General features: G+C 47.2%; 1 protein-coding gene and 1 pseudogene across 1 annotated transcript in view; one reads left to right on the top strand and one right to left on the bottom strand.

Annotated features, from left to right (window-relative positions):
* Positions 1–24,067, bottom strand: part of SCD5 (stearoyl-CoA desaturase 5) — a 146,490-nt gene that overhangs the window by 87,724 nt on the left and 34,699 nt on the right. The window lies entirely within an intron of this gene.
* On the top strand, positions 16,221–17,359 carry LOC139006725 (KATNB1-like protein 1; annotated as a pseudogene).

Raw genomic sequence — 24,067 nt, 5'->3', positions numbered from 1 at the left:
AGACAGCATTTACATAGTGTGATCTCAAAGCATTTTACAACTCTTGGATCAGACTCTGGAAAGAGAAGAAGGAACCAAAGTCCAGATTATCAATGGCATAATGGGCTAGGAGAGCTGGGTAGGAAAACAAGTGTTGGATGAGACAAGACAGTAAACACACTGAAACAAAACTTAAGTATTTGAGAGTTAAGTTAGTTGTGATTAACAATACTGTATTGTGCATTTGAGAGTAACTAAAAGAGTAGATCTTAAAAGTTCTCATCACAAGAAAAAAATTATAAGTATGGGAGGTGATGAATGCTAACTAGACTGACTGTGGTGATCATTTTGTAATATCCTATATAATAAAAGGCTAATATGCAAATAGACCGAATGGCAGAACAACCGAACAACTGGTCGCTATGACGTGCGCTGGCCACCAGGGGGCGTGCACGGAACATGGCAGGTGTCGGCTGTGGTGGGATGGTGGAGCAGGTGAGCAGGGACACTCGACCAAGGCAGGGCACTGGTCACTGTCATCAGGGCGAGCCTCTGGTGGTTACTGAAATTTCTTTGCTCCCGTGCACCGGGGTCCCACCCAGTGCTCACACCTGCTGCCAGCGCCGGCCCCACTTGCACCCATTGCCAGCGCTGGAGCTGCTGCTCGCACCCGCTGCCGGTGCTCGGCACTGGCCCCATTCACTCAGCGCCATCAGCGGGTTCGAGCAGTGGTTGCCGGCCTCGATCGCCCCTCGGGGCTTCTCCATCTCCCCCTGCTCCTGAGGGGCAACTGGGGCTGGCAGCCACCTCTCACACCCATTTCTAGTAACGGCCCCGCTCACACCCACTGCCAGCGTTGGCTTCAGGTGCAAGCAGGGCTGGTGCCGTCAGTGTGTGCGCGTGGCGGTGGCAGGAGTGGGGCTGCCGGCATACAGGGTACTGGGGCCGGCAGCAGGAGGGGCCGGGCAGGGGCGTGGAGGATGGGCCGAGACCTGCCTCTGCCCACTGCAGCCTCTCGGTCCACAGTTCCTTTCAAGGTGCACGAATTCATGCACTGGGGCTCTAGTACACATATATTAAATCATTATGTTGTACACCTAAAACTAACATATTATATGTCAAATAGAGGCCCAGTGCACAAAATTTGTGCACTGGTAGAGTTCCTGGCGGCTGCCGGCTGCGGGCCGGGTACTCCCTTCCTTCCCCGAGCCAACTGCCACAGTTGCTGCCACCACTGGCCAGGGCCTCCCTCCCTTCCCCCAGCCGGCCCCACCCCCTGGTAGAACTCCTGGATGAACTCCCAGTCAAGAAGATAATTTGCATAGTACCCTTTTTTTTCTTTATTGATTAAGGTATTACATATGTGTCCTTATCCTCCCATTGCCCCCCCCCACCCCACCCCACTCATGCCCTCACCCCCCTGGTGTCTGTGTCCATTGGTTAGGCTTATATGCATGCATACAAGTCCTTTGGTTGATCTCTCTCCCTTACTCCCACCCTCCCCTACGTTCCCTCTGAGGTTTGACGGTCTGATCAATGCTTCTGCATACTGCACTTTTATTATATAGGATTATATCTCAATAAAAACTTAAGTATTTGAAACATGTTACAGAATGGACACAAGCATCACCCAAACGTGTAAAACAGCAACAGCAAAAACTAAATGCTAAACAGTGCACAAATTACTTGATAAAAATGGCCATGCCCAACTGGCATGGCTCAGTGTTTGAGTGACAATCTATGAACCAGGAGGTCACAGTTCGATTCCCAGTCAGGGCACATGTACGAGTTGCGGACTCCATCCCCAGTGGGGGGCGTGCAGGAGGCAGCCAATCAACGATTCTCATCATTGACGCTTCTATCTCTCTCTCCCTCTCCCTTCCTCTCTGAAATCAATAAAAATATACATTTTTTAAAAATAGCCAAATTTTCTCTTTTTTTAAAAAAGTTGTCACCCACATCTTGGCCTTTATTTTTTTACCTATAAGAAGGATCCCCAGTTGGGGAAGAATGCACCCAGCATGCTTCCTCCCTCACTCAATTCTCTTACTCACAAGTTTACACTACATAGCCACTCACTCACCCCACCCAGCCCTCCACACCCACCCCTATTCCCTAACCCTAGCTAGCTCTACTCTGGTTCTGAAGAGGGTACTGATAGATGGTAGAAAAGCTACTCCAAAGAGCTACACATCCAATTGGAGAAGAGACACAACTACATTGCAGTTGAAGTTATAGATGCCAAATAGCTGCTACTGTTATTGTTGTTTTTGTTGGCACTTATTGAGGCCTTAGAATATGCAAAAACCTAAAGTGAGCACTTACCTCATCTCATTAGTCACTAACACGATTACCCCATTTTACAGATGAGGCAAAGTGAAGTTTAGACACTTGGCCAAGATCACCCAGCAAGTGATAACAGAACTGAGGACTGGCACTAACATATTGTCTCTCTTAGCATTGTAACCTTCTGGTGATTTGTAATAAATTGTAACTTCCCCCACAAGTGTGCTATTTTTAACTATAATAATTTTTAATTTAAAAATGTTAATGTTGACATTATTGCAAGTGTCCCCCTTCTGCCCCCCTTTGCCCACCTCCATCCCCCTCCCTTGGCCTTCACCAAACTATTGTCCCTGTCCACGGAGTATGCATATATGTTCTTTGCTAATCCCCTCACCTTCCTTATCTAGTTCTCCCCATCCCCCTCCCTCTTCCCTACTAGTTAGGAGTTGACTGACCTCTGAGGTCAAATGTAAAAAGCCCCAAAATGTGATTTCCCAGGCAAACAGCAGTAGGCACCTTACCATCGTCTGTTCTTTTCGAATAGTTCCCCATGCACTGGTAAGGTATTTGAGATCACAATACGGGGGTGGAGGTGAGGGGAGTTGGAGGAGGATGCGAGGGAAGTCAAGAGGCCTGTGTTTCAGCCCCACTTCCACCACTAACTACCCTCTCTGGACCACAGGTTCCTCGTGGGCAAAAGGAAACCAGTGGATGATATGGTTTCTAATATCCCCTCCAGCTTTAAATTTCTAGCAATTTATGAAGCCTGGTAGTGTCATCATAAGGGTGGGTGCCGGGCGGTGTGGACACAACGCCCCCTACCGGCAGCCTCTCCGCAGTGAGGTTGTGGGCACCAGTTCAGCACGGCCTGCGGGCCTGCTGCTTCGCCAGCTGCGGGGCTGTGGGAAAGGGGGGAAGTGATCCGCGCATGCTCCACACTCACCCAGCCCTGCTCTACGGGGTCTACTGCCGGATGTTTCCTGAAAGAAAAGTGTTTAGGATTCAGGTGAACAACGGTTTTTTGTTGTTTTCTTAAATAAAATTTTCCTTTATTCTTTATTGTTATTGTTAATCCTCACCTGAGGATATTTTCCCATTGATTTTTTAGAGAGAGTGAAGGGAGGGAGGGAGGAGAAGAAGCGGGGGAAGAGAGAAAGAGAGAAACATCCATTGGTTGCCTCTCCCATGTGCCCCCACCAGGGCCAAAGGGCGAACCTGCAACCCGGGTACATGCCCTTGACAGGGAATCGAACCCTTGACCCTTCTGTGCAGGAGCTGACACTCTAACCACTGAGCAACACAGACCAAGGCTGGACAATGGTTTTTGAAGAGGACAAAAGGATTACAGAGTGATTGATAATAAAAATAAGCACAATTTTTAAAGTGCTTTTACTTTTCAGCATGGAATAGTCTCTTGAAGGCAAGCATATACCTATTCTCTGAAAGTGAAAAATAAATTCTTCTGTAGCTTTTGTGTGTTTGTTTAAAATTTGAGCCAAGTAAAGTCTCTGAGCTTCCCCCCTAAGGGTGCTTCTCAGCTTCAACAACCGGCTGTCTGAGCCTGCTCACCTTTGCCAGCTGAATACAGCAACATGACCTGCCCTTCCAGGGCCACCAGCCTCCACCGCACTCCCCCCGCAGGGCATTTGATGGGAGACACAGGCCCTTTCAACTTCGAGATACACTCACATAAAGCAGTCACACTTTTAAAACCCCATTTTAAATCATTTCTAAAGGCTTTAGAAATGGTTTAAAAAGGAAAACCCCTGGCCGTGAATCTGCAGTCCACAGCAGAGCAGAGCCGCAGAGCCAACAATGGCCTGGGCTCCCTTGCTCTCCCTGCTCCCCCCTTCCTGAAACCTCACACGTGAAGAAGGGGCTGTTTGGCCAGGACCCCACACCTCTCCTTGGGTTGCTCACCTTCCCTGGGAGCTCAGTCAGGAGAGAAGGGATGCGAGAGGGATGTGTGTCCGGGGGGTCAGGGGGAAGAACAGGCCATCAGCACTGGGCTTGGGCTTTGAGGAGTCAGTATCCGTGTAACATCCATAGAGTCCAGTAAGCCAGGCCCCAAGGGGAATCTAATCTACGATGGGGTCCATTTTAACAATAAGCTCCAGAAGGTCCCATCCCCCGATGCACACAGAGACACGGACCTGTTGTACCTTCATGAACAGAAAACCGGCCTGGTCTGTTCTCCAAATCAAGGGCACCCAGTTCCCAACCTGTGGTCCATTCCAAGGGATGCTTTTCCAAAGCCGCCACGGTTGGCTTTGCTTTTCCTCCCCCCTCCTCTCGCCTCCGGAGCTTTTCTTTTCCCTTCCTCACTGCCTTTCCACACGTAAGCCAATCAAACCAATAGAGACTCGTTTAGTTCCTCTCCTAACTCCACTCTGGTCAAAAAGGATCTAGAACAGCGGTTCTCAACCTGTGGGTCGCGACCCCTCTGGGGGTCGAATGACCCTTTCACAGGGGTCGCCTAAGACCATTGGAAAACACATATATAATTACATATTGTTTTGTGATTAATCACTATGCTTTAAGTATGTTCAATTTGTAACCATGAAAATACATCCTGCATATCAGATATTTACATGACGATTCATAACAGTAGCAAAATTACAGTTATGAAGTAGCAACGAAAATAATTTTATGGTTGGGGGTCACCACAACATGAGGAACTGTATTAAAGGGTCGCGGCATTAGGAAGGTTGAGAACCACTGCTCTAGAACCAGAGCTGGTCCAAGCAGAATTTTCCGTAGGGAACTGGGAGAGCAAGACCATACATGCTAAGGGTAGCTCTTTTTCCCACCTCTCGACTCCGGGCTGGTCCTGTCATTTTGCTTTAGCCAACAGAATATATGCAAGCAAGGCTGTGTGATTTCCAGAGCTTAGGCCTCAAGAGGCCTTAGAGCTTCTGCTTTGGTCCCTGAAACACTGTCTGGATCGCCATGAAAGGAAGCTGGGTCAGCCTCCCAGGGAATGAGAACCGTGAAAATGACAAGTGAGGCGCCCAGCCAACAGTCAGCGCCACTGCCAGCCATGTGAGTGACACCCCATGCAGCTGCAATAGCCAGCCCGGGTGAAGCCAGCGGAGGCGCCGCCTGCCAACCGCAGACCCACGAGCAATGATGTATTGGTGCTGTTTTAAGCCACTCGGTTTCAGGGTGTTAGGCAGCAGTAGATAACTGAAATGCACATCTTTTACCTCTATCTCTGTTGTGTATGGAATAAGATACTAGAATGGGATTTTTTCTGCCTCTATTTCACTGAGGCACCATGTGATAGATATCAGAGTCCCACATGACTGAAACAAACCCCCTTCTACAGAATTCACAAAGGAAATGATCAAGACTGGCTCTACCACTCTTGGGCACCTCATCCAGACCAAAGATATGAAAGGAATCAGGGTGGAGGATGTGGGGGGACAGGTAGAGTGCTCTTTTGAGGGAGCTCTTAATGAGCTGTGAGAGTCCCCCTTAATACCCCTGAGGAAAGGGGCTACAGCTGTATCTTCACCTCAAACACAAGGAAGCAGGTTCAAGCAGACCACTTGGAGAATTTTAAAAAACAGCTAACATAATGGGTCCAGATTTGCACCCCAACACGTAGAGTGGCTGTGACAGGAGGAAGGGGCTTGCAGGCACTGGTGTGCTTGTGTGGGGTTTTGGGGGGAAAGTGTCCTGTGGACCAAATGTGGTCACTCAAGAGAGACTGCTAGTCTGGGGTCAGCGTGAGTCCTGTCTCATAGGACACCTAGAGGGGCAGAGACACCCAAGCAGTAAGAAGCTAGAGGTGACCCTAACCGGTTTGGCTCAGTGGATAGAGCGTCAGCCTGCGGACTGAAGGGCCCCAGGTTCGATTCTGGTCAAGGGCATGTACCTTGGTTGCGGGCACATCCCCAGTAGGGGGTGTGCAGGAGGCAGCTGATCGATGTTTCTCTCTCATTGATGTTTCTAACTCTCTATCCCTCTCCCTTCCTCTCTGTAAAAGATCAATAAAATATTTTTTTTTAAAGAAGCTAGAGGTGGACACTGGATTACTAAGGTCGTAGAAAGAAATCCAAAGAGACCTCCTGGAATAAAGATGCATGTTCTTGCCAAAACCGGTTTGGCTCGGTGGATAGAGCGTCGGCCTGCGGACTGAAGGGTCCCAGGTTCGATACCGGTCAAGGGCATATACCTTCGTTGCAGGCACATCCCCAGTAGGAGGTGTGCAGGAGGCAGCTGGTCGATGTTTCTCTCTCATCGATGTTTCTAACTCTCTATTCCTCTCCCTTCCTCTCTGTAAAAAAATCAATAAAAATATATTTAAAAAAAAAAAAAAAAAAAAAAAAAAAAAAAAAAAAGATGCATGTTCTTATGCCCAGAGAACTGTAAGAGAGAGATGACAACAATGGGGTTTTCTGAAGAACCTAACACGATGCCCAGCAAGGAAAGGTGACCACGTCAAACACTGGCCCAGCTCAGGGAGTGGGAAGCCTTATTCCTAACTTCCTACCTGTCACCCAGTCCTGGAGGTTCAGAAACTAGCTAGCAAACAGAATTGCAGGCAGGAAAAAAGCCGAAGGCAGAGACCACAGAGAAGCCACCATCTACCCACCAACCTCTCCCAGGTTAGACCCCTAGCCTGATGCAGGCTTGAAATGGGGAAGGATTGTCATTAAATCAAGTTCACAGGTTTGATTTCTCATCTTGGGGTGGTCATTCTAATTTCCAAACTGTGACACAGTACAACTTCGAATGACATGCGGACGTGACAGGAGATGACTTTCCTAAGGAGATGGAAAGTCACAGCGTTCGAACGTGAGCTGGAAAAAATCACAGGCTGAGTTTTCACACCAACCTTCCTCTATTAAAATAAAATTTAAAAGGACAACAGGGGAGAAGTATTTTTTTTTGATGTATCACTAATTAATTGTTTGTTGGTTGCTAGTTACACTGACTTGGTCTATTTACCATTTCTCTGGAATACACTTTTCAAAAGACCAAAAAAAGTTCTCACTGTGCCGTCTTTTTCTCCAGACAGCCACTCGATTTCTCTTTGTTTACATTCCCTTCTCACTTACAAAGGAGGTGGGCTTATAACGTATGACATGATCACATTGATCCAGGTCCAGAAGGTCCCTAGCTACTCATCATCTAGAACACGGCAGCTACTGAGGCGATAAACTTGGAATTGGTTTCCCCAGGTGCTTAAAGCCTTGGCAAGCGTTAGCCCCAGGACCGTGGGAGGAGGTCAGTACAGGTGTCTATTGGCTTAAAGCCAGTCTCACGTGTCTGGAATGCAGGACTTCATCAGCACACCTGCCTAGGAGCTTTTAAAGACTGAGATCTGTAGGTGAGTTTTTGGACTTCATATGGGGAAGCTGAAATCTAATAGAGAAGATGGGTTGGCAGAACCTGTGTCTGAACTTTCAGCAAGTAAGCTTTTATAAATAATAGATGCAATCAATTATTTAGCATAACCAAACATGCTTGAAGAATTTTGGTATCACTTGCTAGTTCTCAAGAATTTAATGCATAATCACAGAGATGCATAATGCATAAAGACATGGCCCCACTGGATACGGGCCTAAGAGAGAGACTGGCTGCACTGAGAAGGAAAGGCATCGAAGTTCAATCAATTATTTGCAGGTGATGTGTTGCATTTATTCATGTAGCGTAATAAAGCTGAGGTGGGAAAGCAGCATCAGTGTCTTCTCTGAAAAAATGTGAGTCAATGAGAATATATAGGGGTGGGTGAAAGTAGGTTTATGGTGGCAAGTATGTGAAACAGAGTTTATTATTCTATTATCATTTATTATTTATTATATTACTTACTAGAGGCCCGGTGCATGAAATTCGTGCGGGGGGGGGGGGGGCGTGTCCTTCAGCCCGGCCTGCTCCCTCGCACAGTCTGGGAGCCCTGCGATTGATCGCCCCGCTGAGGGAGGCCCCACCCATTGCCACCAGCCAGGTAGCCTGGGCCTCCCTCTTTGGGGCGATCACAGAGCCCCCCAGCCTGTGGCCTGGGCCTCCCTCATGGAGTGATGGCGGCGCCCCCCCCAACCAATTGCATCGCACCTGCCTTGGCAGCGGCAGTCAGTGCTGTGTCATCGCGGTGCCCACGACCCAGGAGGGGCTGAGAAGTCAGCAGTTCAGCCTGCTCACCAGTCCCCACCCACCCGAGCCTGCTGAGCGCGCAGCCTGGCATTCGGTCATCCGTTCGGTCATTTTGGACATTACAGACCCTGGCTCTTTATATATTGGGGTTACTTACTATTTATTATATTATTTATTATGAACAACTGAAAACCTACTTTTGCCCACCCCTGTATATTGGATGAAGAGCCAGGGTGTTGAGCTCTGTTTCTGACTGTGGAACAAATGATGCTAGTTGCCATGGGAGTTTAAATCAGGCTCCCACCATCACTCCTCAGTGTTGCAATCACCATCCCAGGAAGACATCTCGCAGGCTGTCCTACAAAAGACGTCACAAAGTGGGCCTTGAAGATTTTGTCAAGGTCCAGGGCATGGCCCTCGGCATCGCTGGCACTGAAGTCTCATCCGATGACTCCATTTCTCAGGGACCCATTTCTTGGAGGCAGATTCTCCTGGTCCAGCCTCCCACTCTAAACCAGAGAGACGCTCACTAAATCAGGGGGTTACTCGAAGTGCACACAACCAATGCATTCTTTTCCAACAGGAGGCTAAATCCTAAGCACCGGGTTGCTGGGCGAGCATGGCATCAGAGCTAGGGGAGACGCGAATGGAATGTTCCAGGCGCCAGGCTGAGGCAGCCTGAGGTGTCCATCACACAACAGAGAGGGTGTAGCCCAGTGATGGCGCACCTATGACACGCGTGTCAGAGGTGACACGCGAACTCATTTTTTTGGTTGATTTTTCTTTGTTAAATGGCATTTAAATATATAAAATAAATGTCAAAAATATAAGTCTTTGTTTTACTATGGTTGCAAATATCAAAAAATTTCTATATGTGACACGGCACCAGAGTTAAGTTAGGGTTTTTCAAAACGCTGACACGCCGAGCTCAAAAGGTTCGCCATCACTGGTGTAGCCAGTGGTTTTCAAACTTCGTGTCTGTACCCATTAGAGTTGTTAAATCATTTAGCAAGTCACACTCAGGCACCACTTAAAACGAAAATATAGAGTAGAACAGAACATATCAGAGAGTACTGCATGAAACTGAGGTTGGTGAGAGTGGTGGTTAAGAGGACAGACCCTAAGTGCAGGCTCCGTAGGATCAAATACCAACCACGGAACCCTGGGCACGTGATTGAGTCTAGGCTTCGGTTTCTTTGTTTGCAAAATGGGAATGATGATATTGCCTACCTCTGGAGATTGTCGTCAAAATTAAATGGTTTGACACCTATAAGAGGCATAGAACCGTGCCTGGCTGTAAGTGCTACATGAGTTTTCATTATTAGTAAGAATTGCTTTGTGAAACTATGGCCCACAACCCGAGACACCAGAATCGAGTTCCTATGACAACTGGAGTCAGACACGCTGAGCAGGATATGAGAGAAATCGTGGACTGAGTGGTTTCCATTGTATTTGGTTAGGAAATGATGGGAGCAATATCAGATTGCAGGCAAATGAAAACCAGAGGGATCTATTCAACAGGACGTCCCAGATGACCAGCCTAGAGCTCACTTCAGCTGAGGAGTGCTTTTTAGTGAATTAAGATGAAAGTGCTTTTGTTGAGATGAGATGCCATAAATACCTCTTTTCTGGAGAGAATTCTCATTCTCTGAGGTGCACTTTGCCTTTTTTCTTTTTCTTTTTTACTTTCATCTTGAGACCACGGTGACATATTTTGACCCACTGGAATGGATCGGCAAGTTTAAATTTAAACTTGAACTTAAATTTCCTCTCTTCTATGAGTGGTTCTCACCTCAATTTTTTAGAGTAGCAGCCGTACCAATTGATTATTCCACCCCATACCACAAGCCCTTCTTTCATATATTTTCCCATGATCCACAGAAATCTGGACAAATAGAAGGTGAATGATAAGGTAAAGCAAAGACTAAAATATATTTTCAAGCAAAAAATAGACCTTTGGAGAAGACGACAGAGCAAATGGGGGAGAGTGAGTGATATTCAAGCAGAAGTGAGAATAATTATAATATTCACCAAAGATTACCTATTATGTGCCAGGCCCGGGGCTAAGCACTTCATAACCATTGATCATACTTCTCACAATGACTTCGAAAGGTATATTATATTATTTACAGATATAAGTAAGGAAGCTGGCCCTTAAAAAGGTAAAAAAAAAAAAACAACAACAACAACAAAACTGGCCGAGACTCACTGCTAGTAAACGGTGGAGCCAGACTCAAAGGTGGACTTCCTGAGTCCAGAGCTCATGCCTTTCCTTTACACACGGCTACACGGGTTTTAGAACTAGACCCACTGGGTCTAAATTCCAGCTGTAACACTTATAAGCTACGGACCTTCTCCAACCCTCACTTAATTTCCTCTTCCATAAAATGGTGGTGACAACGGAAGCTTCCCCACAAGATTTTGTGAAAATCAAATGAGATGTTTATTCAAGGATTTAACATTGCAGTTGGCACACAGGAACTGTTCAAATAGTTGCCAACTACGGTTATTGTTATGCCAGTCTTTGCAAGGCTGCCCATAACTGCAAACAGTACATATGGGTAATCAGTGGACGAGACCAGCTAACGATGTGCCATTTGGCCAACGGTCTTTGGACCCCCTCTCTCTTGTAATGGCATTTCCCACGGCACCTCATTCCTGCCACTGGCACAAGGAGAAAACAAGGCACCATTGAAGGCAAAAACGGCATAACGGTCAAATAAGGAAACTGCACCCAACTGTAAGGTTTCAGTTCAGGCCAATGGAATCAGGAAGAAAGGAAAGAGGAGCTGAGGTCTGAGATCGCTGCAGAGCTAATCTCATGAAGGACGCATTCAATACACTGTGGGAGGCAGGAAGAGTGCTGCTGAGTAAAAAATAAATTACTTGGGGATTGGAATGGAAGCTTTTGCTCACGTTACTGTGCGAAGAAAGAGTCCCACAGAAGAGCACAGGATTTAGGGTTGAGAGGAATTTAATCAGTTTCTCCAGCTCATTTTAACCTAAAAGAGAAGGATTTAATTTCCAAGTCTTAAATGGCACCAGAATTTAGACAAAGTCAAACTAGGGGAAGAGAAAAGATAAGGAGAAGGACCATCCACTGTCCAGAAACCAGAAGGAAAACACCAGCCTGTGGAAGTATGAACGGGTCCAGATTTAAGGGCTGATATAAATCAGCAAGCACAGGATGTGGTGGAGGGAGTCGGGTGAGAAGACATAAAAATGAACCTTATTTCCACCCTTGGTTTTTTTGTGTTTTTTTAAAATATGTTTTTATTTATTTCAGTGAGAGGAAGGGAGGAGATAGACACATCAATGATGAGAGAGAGTCATTGATCAGCTGCCTCCTGCACACCCCCTACTGGGGATTGAGCCCCCAACCATGGCATGTGCCCCGACTGGAAATCGAAATGTGACCTCCTGGTTCATAGGTTCAACCACTGAGCCACACTGGCTGGGCTTTTATGCTTTGTTTTGGGTTTTGTTTGTTTTTTGGTGTGTGTGTGTGTGTGTGTGTGTGTGTGTGTATCAGCTAGATGAAGACATCAAATTCAGCTGTGTTTATTTCTATTTTGCCAGGGCAAGGATTTTAAATTTAACTTGAAATAATCAATAGGCAACAGCCTTTATTTTTAACACCTGCCTGGCTGAGACTGAACACATCCACTGCAATTCCTGAGGTACATGGGCAAAACGTTGCAAAGCATCTTTCCTATTTGAGCAAAGTGGAATTTAAAAACATGTTATTAAATCTGAAGATGTTTGGATGTAGTATCTAGTATGGATATCATTACTGAAAATGCCAGGCAAGTAACTCTGAGGCCCAAGAAACAGTGCAAGTGAATTTACAGAAGAATAAAACCAAATGTGAAGAAGCAAAGAGATTTCGATCTGCTGAGGTTGTCATTGGACTGCAGACCTGAGCTGAGTTAGTGGGCAGCTGGTCACACATTCAGTGCACAACACTCTTCGGTAAGACAGGCCCGAGGGAGGAGACGGCAGTCGCTCTGTTTTCTTCACCACTGTCATCAATAAGCATTATTCACTACAATATGGGAGTCATTGGAGGACATTGTTCTCCAGAAGCTTAGTCTATTTAAGGAAACAAAACATGTACATAAACAGAAAAGTAAATAACAATATAAGCTGTGCCAAATGGGAATGTGTCTTTCTTAGAAACTGCTCAGTGTCTTCGTATTACAAAAACATATCCATCATGCTGTGCAGAAGCCACACCATGACGCTAGACTCAGAGAAACAGCCCCAAATGCCAACGGCAAACAATGCCACTCTAATTCCACTCTAAGTCCTCCAACAATTAAAGGACAGCTGTGATATTCAGATATGCTCTAGCAGTCATTAATGAACTGCCTCGTGTGCTGTTTAAAATTGTCAATTTTAACCTGACCCTGGTTTGGGGGTTGTCCATTTGAAACAACTTTAGGTTTTATATCCCTAAGCATATTTCACATTTATTTAGAAAGGCAATATAAGCATAGTGACTAAGAGTAAGGACTCTGGAATCAGACTTCCTGGGTTCGAATCCCAGTTCCATACATATTAGCTGTGTCACTATGGCAAGTGACTTAACTTCCCTAAGCCTTGGTTTCCTCACATGTAAGTGGAAATAATAATAGGATTTGCCTCATCTACACTAATAAAAGAGAAAAATGGTAATTAGCGTACGACCGATACCCTTCCCATTGGCTAATCAGCATATCCTTATGCAAATTAACTGTCAGCCAAGATGGCGGCCGGCAGCCAGGCAGCTGGAAGCGAACATGAGGCTTGCTTGCTCCCATGACTGCAGACTCCAACGTTCCCCGCCTGCCTTGCAGGCCTCTGAGCTGGCAGTTTGAAACTTTGTAACAAATATAGCCGGCTGGGATCTCAGAGCTGAAGTTATACATTGTTTCGATTATAGAACGGCAAACAAACCAGCAGCAGAAGCCTCAGAGCTAGAGCCAGAGCTAAAGCTGGCCCAGAATAAAAAAAAAAAAGAAAAAAAGGAGTGGTTGGGAGCTTCAGTCAACAACCGCCAGCCTGAAAGCAGCCCTCAGCCCCTCACCCAGACTGGCCAGGCACCCCAGTGGGGACCCCCACCCTGAAGGGTGTGTGACCAGCTGCAAACAGCCATCATCCCCTCATCCAGGCTGGCCAGGCACCCCAGTGGGGACCCCCACCCTGATCCAGGACACCCTCCAGGGCAAACCAGCCGGCCCCCAGGCCTCTATCCTATATAGTAAAAGGGTAATATGCCTCCCAGCACCGGGATCAGCAGAGCCGCAAGGCCTCCTGGCACCGGATCAGCGTGACAGGGGGCAGGGCCCAAACCCCCTGATCTCCCTGCGGCTCTGTGTGTGACAGGGGGTGGCGCCCCAACCCCCCTGCCCACAGGCCCTGCTCTGTGTGTGACGGGGTAGAGCCATAACCTCCCCATCGGCCCTGCCCTGAGTGTGACAGTGGTGGCGCCCCAACCCTCTGATCCGCCCTGCTCTGTGTGTGACAGAGGACGGTGCCCTAACTCCCCTATCGGCCCTACTCTGTGCGTGACGGGGGAGCTCCCCAACCCCCTGATGGGCCCTGCTCTGCTCATGAGACGGGGGAGCTCCCCAACCCCCTGATGGGCCCTGCTATGTGAGTGACAGGGGGCAGCGCCCCAACCCCCTGATCGGCCCTGCTCTGTGCATCACAGGGGGTGGTGCCGCAACCTCCCCATTGACCCTGCCTTGAGTGTGACAGGAGGCGGTGCCCCAACCCCCCAATCAGCCCTACCCTGAGCGTGACTGAGGGTGGCATCACAACCTCCCAATCCGCCCTGCTCTGTGCATGACAGGGGGTGGCGCCCCAACTCCCCAATCAGCCCTGCTCTGAGCCTGACCAGGGGCTGCACCTAGGGGTTGGGCCTGCCCTCTGCCACCCGGGAGCAGGCCTAAGCCAGCAGGTCGTTATCTCCCGAGGGGTCCCAGACTGCGAGAGGGCACAGGCCGGGCTGGGGGACCTCCCCTCCCCCCCCCCCCCCCGAGTGCACAAATTTTTGTGCACCGGGCCTCTAGTCCTATATAATAAGAACCCAGTGACTGACACGGCAGAATGACCAGAATGGCCAGAGACCAGAACGATTGGGGGTGTGGCGGGCCTGCAAACCCCCAGTGGCCCCTCACCCAGGCCAGCACACCCCCCAGCGGGGACCCCCACCCCAATCTGGGGCCCCCATCAGGGCAGCCAGCCAGCCCCCCAACTGTGCACCAGGCCTCTATCCTATAGAATAAAAAGGTAATATGCAAATTGACCCTAACAGCAGAACAACCAGAACACTACTGGACCAGTCACTATGAGGCACACTTACAACCTCTGGGTCCTTTTCCCTGGCCGGCAGGCTCCGATCACCTTATGGCAAACAGAGAACCGGGGTGGGTGGCAGGGGACGCAGGGGGCGCCAGGCCAAGGCCCCCGCCCTGCCAGTCGCCCCACACACAGAGGGTGACCTACAGCGGGGGCGGGGACCGGTGAGCAGGCGGAAACAACCAACCTCTTAGTCCCTTCCCCAGGCCATCAGGCACTGATCACCCGATGGCGAACGGGGAACTGGGGATGGGGGGCGGGGGGCGCGGCCAGCTGCAGGCAGCCAGGGAAGATGGCCCTGGTTGTAGGCCAGGCCTAGGAACCGTACCCGCGCCAGGCCTCTAGTATACTCTAAGAGATTATATAAAATAATGCATAAATAGGTGGCGCATAGCTCACAAAAATATTTGCTTTCATTACTATTATCACTAAGGTGGCTGGCAGCCTGAGTTGGAGTGAGATGCCATTGGAAGGGGCTGGGGCACTGCATCCAAGGTCTCCCACAGGGATACCTTTGAGACCCACCTCTTCATGCTCTGTGTTTAACAGCAGGTGAGTGCACAGACTAGAGACAAGGAAGAGGCACCCGGTAGTCTGAGAGAGCAACATGGGAGGATTTATCATATCCAACACATCTGCTTCAAAATTACTGGTTCCCCCTGGTCATATGGCTATTGTTTGGAGCATAGTCCCAAATGGTTGTGAGTTTGATCCCTGATCAGGGTGTGTACAGGAGGCAACCAATTGATGTTCTCTCTCACATTGATGTTTCTCTCTCTCTCTCTCTCTCTCTCTCTCTCTCAAATCAATAAAAACATATCCTTGGGTGAGGATTTTTAAAAAATTAATGGTCCACATACATAGAGAGGATAAAAATAAACTTGAAATTAGAAGCAAATAAGCACACTTTGTGAAGAACAAGAAGTTGATGGGGACATTGGGTAAGAGTGCTCGCCAAGGCTAATAAAATTCCAGAAAAACATTCTTAAAGGTCCAAGGAAGTCCTGAAGAGCATTTTGGAGAGCATTATGCTAAGCAAAATAAGCCAGTCAGAGAAAGATAAATATCACATGATCTCACTCATTGGTGAAATATAATGAACAACATAAACTGATTAATAAAAACAGATCCAGAGACAGAGAAGCATCGATCAGACCATCAAACCTCAGAGGGAAGGTAGGGGAGGGTGGGGGTAATGGGGAGAGATCAACCAAAGGACTTATATGCAAGCATATAAGCCTAACCAATGGACACAGACACCAGGGGGGTGAGGGCATGAGTGGGGGGGGGGGGGCAATAGGGGGAGGGCTAAGGACACATATGTAATACCTTAATCAACAAAGAAAGAAAAAAAGAAAGTCAATGGAGGTGCGCGGCTGGTTTGAATGGCCCTGAGTGGGGCTTGGCCCGGGAGCCCGGGGACTCCCTAGGCTTCCAGGCGCAGTTGGTCAGCGCTGGGGCTGGACTGAGGCGCCGGGGTACCAGGAGGCAGTGGTATTTGGGAGATTATGGCATCTGAAACCCACAATGTTAAAAAACTGAACTTTTATAATAATATTGAGGATCATTCCATTGATTGTCCTAGAAAAAGGATTTCTAATTTCACTAATAGGAACATGGAGGTGGTTAAGAAATCTCCAAAACGGTTGGCTGCTTACATAAATAGAACAGTTGGACACATTGTGAAAGGCCCAGATAAACTACATAAGGTGATCTATCACAGAAATTTTCCAAATTCTTGCTTTAATAACAGTCCCCTAAAAGTGGGGACTGCGACATGGCAAATAAAGAAAATGAACTGGCTTGCGCAGGCCCCCCGCCTGAAAAATTACACCACGATAGTCCAACATATTTGCTTAACGCCAGTGATTCTGGCTCTTCACAGACAGAAAGCGCATCATCACAATACAGTGGGTTTTTCCTGAGGTTTCTGAGGATCATGAAACAATGGCAAAATTTTGTTCAGCAGGAGTTTGAGACTGAATGCAGCTTTAACTTTCTGGAGAAAGACGTATAAGTGAACTTGATGCTTATTTGGTGAGGACAGAAGACCTTGGAGTGGTACCTTCCTGAGCTTAGCGATAGTTTATAGGAAGAAAAACAATACATCTCACTCAGCTGCTGTGTAGACTTGTTGCCTCTTGTAAAGTCTCGACTTAAAAGCAAATTTGAAGAATATATAATAGTTGGTCTAAACTGGCTTCAAGCAGTCATAAAAGGGTGGTGGTCAGAACTATCACCCAAAACAGAAATTATAAATGATGGAAATATTCATATTTTAAAATAACAATTAAGTGGGTTGTGGGAACAAGAAAACCATCTTAGCCCTAGCTGGTCTGGCTCAGTGGATAGAGCATCGGCCTGATGACTTCAGGGTCCCGGGTTCGACTCCAGTCAAGGGCACATGCCTGGGTTGTGGGCTTGATCCGCAGCAGGGGGCGGGGGGGCATGCAGGAGGCAGCCGATCAATGATTCTCTCTCATCATTGATGTTTCTGTCTCTCTCTCCCTCTCCCTTCCTCTCTGAAATCAATGGAAATATATATTTTTTTTAAAAAAAAAGGAAAGAAAACCATCTTACTTTGGTTCCAGGATGTACTGATAATATGGCTAAGGATGTAGATGCTCATTTATTACAGTTGCATTGAAAGGCACTGAATCTACTAAAGAGCATTTGGTTATTCAAAACATTCCTGGACGATATGATTTCCAAACAAGTCTCATTGGAGAACTGTGAACTGTGGGAGAAATCAACACCTTTTCTTTTAAAGCCACAAATGAAACCACTAACGAAACCCGAATAATCTACTTCACACTGAAGTGGAAAAATATCCGAAAGGAGCAGCTTCAACTTCAATAAGGTGGAAGTGCACTATGAAGATTGTTCTCCTTTGCTGCATTTGGGATTTATGTGGCTACTTGGCAACATTGTTGAAGAACTACTAGATCTTAATGCAGTCCCTCATAAGAATATACTTCATACTATGTGAAAAAGATAAGACAAAACTATTACTAGAAAAAGAAGAGACCAATCATCAGTGCTTTTTTTAAGACTGTGTTTTATAAGAAAACCCTCAAATGTGTGCAGCTATTTTCTTAGGTTGAAAGACTTTGAAAGTTTAAAACATCATAGCAAATAGTCAATACTAAAAGTTCTTTGTCCAGACTGAGATACTGTGTAAACAAGAGGCTTTAATTATTAATAAGCCAATGTATATGACACCAAGATCTGTTTTAAAAAAAAAAGTAAAACCAACATGCTTCTGGCATGAAAGTTATGGAATGAAATCAGGGATTTCAATTCATGTGCAATGTCGTTAAAACTTGTTTCAAAAAAATTAAATAAATAAAATAAAACTTATTCCACACCATCTTTAAAACTTGAGAATATTTTTAATGTCGCCGAAATATTTTTGCCAGAATCATCATGTCATGTGCCAGTATGTATATGTTATTCCTATATAAAAGAAAGAGGTGAATATGTATTTGTATGAGTGCTTAGCTGGAAATGTTCATAGAGTTGCCTAATTTATATTTACTTTCTATTGTATGTAGATTTCTAATATTTTCAGTTCTATATCATTTAAGCTTCATTTTAGTAAATTTACTAAATATTCCAAAAAAAAAGTCAATGGAAAAAAATATCGTTGGGTGAGGATTAACCAAAAACAAAACAAAATACATTGCTAATCCATGCCAGCACTTTCTCTCAGAGTCTAGACACCACCTCTGAATCAATGAAATCAATTAAAGTTGAAATACAAGATGCACTGTCTTTGCCTCCTTGGCCTGGGAGTATACATTCTAAAGTATTTCAAATTCTCTTTTCCATGATCCATAGTAAAAAAGGCATTTGCATGCAGTACACACACAAGGTTTCACTAAACACTATCAGCCCTTATTTGTGTGATGTGTTTTGATTTTTCATTCTCTTCTATTTCATTTTTATATGCTATCTGCAATCTATTGTTTCTATAACCTATATAAAATATGGGTTGCAGCTTGCAATTTGAAAAATCTACACTAATAAAAGAGAAAGATGCAAATTAACCATTACTCCGCTACACCCACCAGCCAATCAGGAGCGAGTATGCAAATTAACCCAACTAAGATGGCGGCAGCCATGGAGCTGGAGCAAGCAGGAGGCTTGGGTTGCCCCCGGAGATGGAGGAAGCCAAGCTTCCCGCCTGCCCTGGCCAGCCCTGGGCTCTGCTCAAGGCTACGAAGTTTCAACTATAGAAGATAAATAAATCCCAGATACCTGCTTCCAGCCCACCCTGGCCTCTGCTCAAGGAGGCGCTGAAAAAAAAATAAAATAAAACGAAAAAAAGGAGAGGCTGGGTCGCCGGGGGGTGTGGCCAGCCTGAAAACGGCCATCAGCCCCTCACCCAGGCTGGCCAGGCACCCAAGTAGGAACCCCCACCCTGAAGGGGGTGTGGCCACCCTGAAAACAGCCCTCAGCCCCTCACCCAGGTTGGCCACACCCCCATGGGGTGAGGCTCCCCTCTGGGGGGCTTGGCCAGCCTGCAAATAGCCATCAGCCCCTCACCCGAGCTGGCCAGGCACCCCAGTGGGACCCCCACCCTGATCCGGGACACCCTTCAGGGCAAACTAGCTGGCCCCCATCTGTGCACCAGGCCTCTATCCTATATAATAAAAGGGTAATATGCAAATTGACCCTAACAGCAGAACAACTAGGAATGACTGGTCACTATGACACACACTGACCACCAGGGGGCAGATGCTCAATGCAGGAACTGCCCCCTGGTGGTCAGTGCGATCCCACAGGGGGAGCTCTCTGCTCAGCCACAAGCCAGGCTGATGGCTGCCAGCACAGCGGTGGTGGTGGGAGCCTCTCCCGCCTCCTCAGCAGTGCTAAGGATGTCTGACTGCAGCTTAGGCCTGCTCCCCGCTGGCAAGTGGACAACCCCCGAGGGCTCCCGGGCTGCCAGGGAGCGGGCCTAAGCCAGCAGGTGGACATCCCCTGAGGGATCCCAGAATGTGCGAGGGCACAGGCCGGGCTGAGGGACCCCCCCGCACCGAATGCACAAAGTTTTGTGCACTGGGCCTCTAGTCATAAAATAAAGGAGCACCTTTGCAAACTCCAAATTTTAAGGTCACAGCAAACAACAGGAGGAGCCTGCTCAGTTGGACAGAGCACTGGGCTCATGGAACTATGACCAGAAGCTCACTGAAGCTACAAAGAAAGAACTTTTACTTATGGAGGGGAGGGGATTAAAACTATGGAGAGAGAGAAAATACATATATTTTCTCTAGATTAGAAAATATATTTGCTAGAAAACCATTTTTCTCCCCTTAGCCACAAATCAGCAGAATCCCTGAAAATAGGACAGTGACTAAGTCCTGGATTGTGGATTTTAGCAAGAAATCCTGCTCTGTTGGAAACCTATTCTAAAGCAAAAGAAATCCCAGTGATTATGTGGGCAGAAGGATCACTACCACAAGGCTTGCAGTGTTTAATTTTAATTAAATATAATTGTAAAGCAGGAGAATTTTTTCACATATGGGAATCTGTCATTTTACAAAGATGAGAAAAGACAGTAAGATGTAGGTAGCATCTCTCTACGGCTGACCTTGACTTTAACATTCATATGCAATCATGCAGCCATCAGGCAGACACTATGACGACAGTGTCTGTGGCTCACAGCAAGGTTGGGGTGGGGAGAAGTGGGAAGGAAAGAGGCTTTTAAAAGCAGCCAGCTGAAATGTTCTGACCAAGAAAGGCATAATTTTACTTCTGCTCCTAAGTTCAGATGATTCGAAACCCTGGGTAAACCAAAAGCTGTCACTATAATTCAAGAATAATTGGAGCAGATGGCTGCTTAGCACGGGAAAAGATGGCACGGAGGACATGAAATTTTCCAGCCTTGGAGCTGCTCTGGGAGCGAGATCTTTGCCTTCAATCCCAGCTGAGTAAAATGTGGCCCTCTTCTCATCTCCTCACCGGAACTGGACCTGGGGGAGCCTAGGCATTTATCACTCACTGATCTACCCAAACCTAAGATTCATTTAACATAGAGCATTCACCCTATGAGCGCCATACATTTACACATTCTCCTTCATAGTCCTTTCTCCCTCTCTCTCTCCTTCTCTCTCTCTCTCTCTCTCTCTCTCTCTGTCTGTCTCTCTCTCTCACACACACACACACACACACACTCACACACACATTTTCTTTGTCCATCCTAAATAAACCTATTTCAATGTTTGAAACAGATGCAAATTGAACCCTACCCATCAACTACTGAATCACATTTCCCAAATGATGAAAGGGAGCTCGTCCCCACTACCACCAAACTATGTCTCTTTTGCCTAGCCAGTGTGGCTCAGTGGTTGAGCATCGACCTATGAACCAGGAGGTCATGGTTCGATTCCCAGTCAGGGAACATGCAGGCTTGATCCCTAGTATGGGGCGTGCAGGAGGCAGCTGATTAATGATTCTCTCTCATCACTGATGTTTCTCATTGATATTTTAAAAGCATATATATCTCTTTCACTTAATCCCCGCCCTCTTCCTGCCAAAAATAAATAAACAAATAAACCCTATATACTATCAGGACTGCAAAGACCATCCAGGCCATTACTGCTCAGAGTGAGGTGGGAACACCAGCATCAGCCTGGCCAGGAGCCTGCTGGAGGGATAGAACCTCCACCCCACTGGAACCTATGGAATTGGATCTGAGTTAAACAAGGTCCCACATGAATCATGTGAAAGCTGCAATTTGAGAGACCCGGGTCTAGGCAGCGCTTCTCAGCCCTGTTTGCATGGCAGACTCATCCAGGGAGCTTTGAAAGCTACCCAAGCCAGGCCTCCCTCACCTGTGAGCAAAGTAATCAGGAAGCTCTGGCTGCTGGCGTGGTTCCAGGCTCCCAGTGACTCTGTCTGGCAGCCAGAGTTGAGTAGCACTGCTCCTGTCCAATTCTCCCCGTTCACAGACGAAGGCATAGGACTGCAGAGCAGCCAAATGACACGCCCAGGGTCACAGAGCAAGCCATGGTAGGGCTGACCCCACAGAGCGAGGTGCCCTAGGGCCCCCCAAGAGGATGGACTCCAACGGAAGGAATGTGTGTTTCCTGCTCCCTCGGGAGCCTGGCTCTTCTTGGGCAGAGTGACAGGTGGAGGCTATGTTCATAGAGGGTCACCCATCTCACGCCTTTTTTTGAGCCTCCTTTACTCTCCAAGAAATCATTTAATTTGGCCTGGAGTATAGCTTTAGAAAACTGTGTAACCACTTCTGTTTGACCCACCAAATGTATTTGCCAGTCTCCTTCTCAGCTGTCTTCCTCTCCCTCTCCCCACTCCTGTTTAGAGGAAAAGCAGCCGGCACACCCCACCCAGAAAGAAACCTCTGAGAAAAATCCAACTCAGAAGGATTAAAAGACAAGACAGATCCATCCCATTTCCTTGAACCCTGGGAAAATGCTTACATTGGAGGCTGGCCTGGGCCTGCCAGCAGCAACAACAAAGAAGCAACGCTGCTACCAGCTGTTGGAGGAAGGCACATGTCGGTTTCGAGATCTGCCCGGGCTTTGCAGAGATGGCTTATGAAAAGCCCAAATGTCAAAGTCTCCTTGATCCTTAGGGTCCCCTCACGACAATGCAGCTCCTGTTAAGCACAGACCAGCCTGAAAAATGAGACCTGAGGATGGGAGTGGGGTGAGGAATCGATTCAAAGACTTGAATTCCCAGGGGCTTTTATGTGATGGATAACTTATCTCCTAGTTAGGCAGGAGTAGGAAGTGCACAATGGAATGGAGGCAAAAGGACATATGTGGGGAAGTCAGAATAAAAGGAGAAGGAGAAGGAAGAGGGGAAATAAGAACGAGGGTGCAGGAGGAAAGAAATGTGCGGTCATTAAAAGGCTCTGCTTTTCACTTCCTGAATTTTAATGACACAGAGAAGGGGCTGACTCTTCTGAGAGAGCTCATATGCAAGGATCAGGACTGAGAAAGATGAGACTGGGGGTCTTTTCATCAAAATGTGGAGGAATTGCACTGCTGGATCCCGGGGCTGCCACCAGAGAGGTATGCCAGATGCTCCACAAAGAGAGGGGGGCTCCTCCCAGGCTCCACGCCAGACCCACTTTTATAGAAAACGGGACTGAAGCTCCCAGAAGCCAGCACTCCTCACCCCACAGCTGGAGGGAAACCTGCTCCGTGCATCTATTTACAATTCCCATTCAGGCAACCGTCACGTTTTGGGATGGAGCCTGCCAAGAGAGATCATTTCAGCTCCTCTCTATTTTCAGGCTCCCTCTTCTGTGGAGAGTGGCATCAACTAAGCTCCAGGAAGCAATTTAGAAAGTGGGGTTGGTGGAAGGGGAGAACCCATGCCAATCTACAAACCCGCAAAGCCTTGGGAGGAAGCTTTTATTTTTAACACTGGGATCTGTGAGGCTGACCTATATTTCACTTCTGATATTGACAGAAATGACAAGCCTCCAAGGGCAGGACACAGAACTGAGCGGAGGCCCTTCGAAGGCTTTGTCCGGAGGAGCAGTTGCAGTAAGACACCAAACCCCTACCTTGGACAGAGACAGGGACTCAAACAAGGTGCTGGAGGGTCTGAGTAAGGGGAGCACTCAGGCAGACCAGGGGGGAGGGTTAGAACCTGATCTTAGCTTTACCTTCAGATCTCAGAAATTAGCCCATAGGCAGACAGAACCCTGCAGCTAATAAGAAAAATATGGGTGGAGGTGGGGGGCAGATGAAAGGCCCAGGAAAGGAGAGTGTGGGTGTTGAATTTCCAGATTCCAGTGGGAAAACCTGTCCCACACATCAGAATCCCTCAAACAGACAAAAGAGGAGGCAATAGAAACAATGCGATCAAGCAGGACTTCTTAACACCGTCAGATATGGGTTTTTTGTAATGTGCTAGCTCTACGGCTATTTTATTTCTCCTACTCATTTCTCAAAGACTAACACTGTAAATCATATTTGTCTGGCCAGCCCTATGACAACAAGTCTTCAAATGTGTAATACAATGTTAAATTTAATTTTATGCCTGAGGCACTGGAGATTGGCACAGCTATGTATTTTTGTGTTGTTGGTGTGTGTTTTTTTCAAACCTTCACATTTTAATCTGCCATCCAGTCAGTGAACTGGAAACAGAGAGAAATCGCTTCAGATTATGAGCGATTTTAGACCCTGCACCGCCAACCTTTTTTCCTTTTTTATCTATCTGCTATCCACAGGTAAAGCAGTGTAATGATTTATGCGGGTGCAGAAGCCCGTGGCTCAGTGACAGGAGATTCCGGGAGGACACAGGCCTGAGCTGGATTCCTCCACTGGGTGTTCCACAACCACCTCGCACTACACACTGTAACACAGAGCCAACG

Source organism: Myotis yumanensis, unplaced genomic scaffold (assembly GCF_028538775.1).
Source record: "Myotis yumanensis isolate MYYU_CA2020_CCGP unplaced genomic scaffold, mMyoYum1.0.hap1 SCAF_1, whole genome shotgun sequence".
In the NCBI taxonomy this organism is placed as follows: domain Eukaryota; kingdom Metazoa; phylum Chordata; class Mammalia; order Chiroptera; family Vespertilionidae; genus Myotis; species Myotis yumanensis.
Note: the sequence above shows the minus strand (reverse complement) of the source record. Positions and strands in the feature narration are given on the sequence as shown.